The sequence below is a fragment of the Eumetopias jubatus genome, unplaced genomic scaffold (genome assembly GCF_037043125.1).
Source record: "Eumetopias jubatus isolate StellerSeaLion01/CBP00866 unplaced genomic scaffold, mEumJub1_p1.0 scaffold_11, whole genome shotgun sequence".
Classification (NCBI taxonomy): domain Eukaryota; kingdom Metazoa; phylum Chordata; class Mammalia; order Carnivora; family Otariidae; genus Eumetopias; species Eumetopias jubatus.
The window spans coordinates 105,315,102-105,316,080 of NW_028274817.1; the positions used below are offsets into that span (position 1 = coordinate 105,315,102).

General features: G+C 41.4%; 1 pseudogene; it reads right to left on the reverse strand.

Annotated features, from left to right (window-relative positions):
- Positions 1 to 202: 202 nt before the first annotated feature.
- Positions 203 to 508, reverse strand: LOC114202701 (small ubiquitin-related modifier 1 pseudogene; annotated as a pseudogene).
- Between the last annotated feature and the right edge of the window lie 471 nt (positions 509 to 979).

Here is a 979-nt window from a genome sequence, read left to right on the forward strand (position 1 = left end):
TATATGAAGGAGGCTGAGGTTTGATCAACAAAAATTAGCACAATGAAAACAATAATGAATAATGGGCACTAGAATTCAAATTATCAGATACTTTAAAGAGATGTGGTGCCAGTTTTCAATTCCGTTTTGAACACATTACAAAATAGCTATTTTTAAAATTAAAGGATTGAGGATAAAGGGGAAAAAAAGATGAAAAGAATACCTAAATCACTGAACAACCGCCGGTTTGTTCCTGATAAACTTCAATCACATCATCTTCCTCCATTCCTAGTTCTTCAGCGGTGTCATTATCAGCAATTCTCTGACCATCAAACAGAAATTGAAGGGAATTCACTGGAACTCCCTGTCTTTGACAGTAGGATTCTTTGAGTTTCTTCAGATGGGTTGTCATTCTCACTCGGAAGTATACCTCACTGCTATCCTGTCCGACGACTTTGAGTTTGATGTATTCTCCTGCCTTCTTACCGCCCACGTCTTCATTGGAGGGTTTTGCCTCCTGGCCATCCATGGTGACAGTGGCTTCACTCAGTGTCTCCACTCGGGAGTGGCAGTGGCAGCCTCAGGTAGGCAGAACCTCGCTCCGAGGGTTTCAGATCCGTGTCTCCCCCACAGCACGATGCTATGACTGGGTTGCTATGCTCAGGTTTGAATTCTGCTTTGGAATTCTTGATGACATGTCATAAATTTCCTTTATGATCCTTAGGGTTCTACTGACCTCAGTATGTCATTTGAGTTCTTTAATCGCTACATCTCAAGAGCAAGCTTACAATAAAAAATAAGGGGATAAAAGGGAAGCACATAAATCAGCAGTATTACTCAACATCTTAGTCATCTGTCTCAGTTTGGGTTCCCCAAAAATTAGACAGCAAGGAAAGGACTTTGGGGCATGTAGTTTATTTGAGAGGTGATCCCAAGAAGCATAAGTCAGAAAGGAGAGAAAAGCCAACAGATTATGTTAATGGCTAGGTGTTTGCTGCCT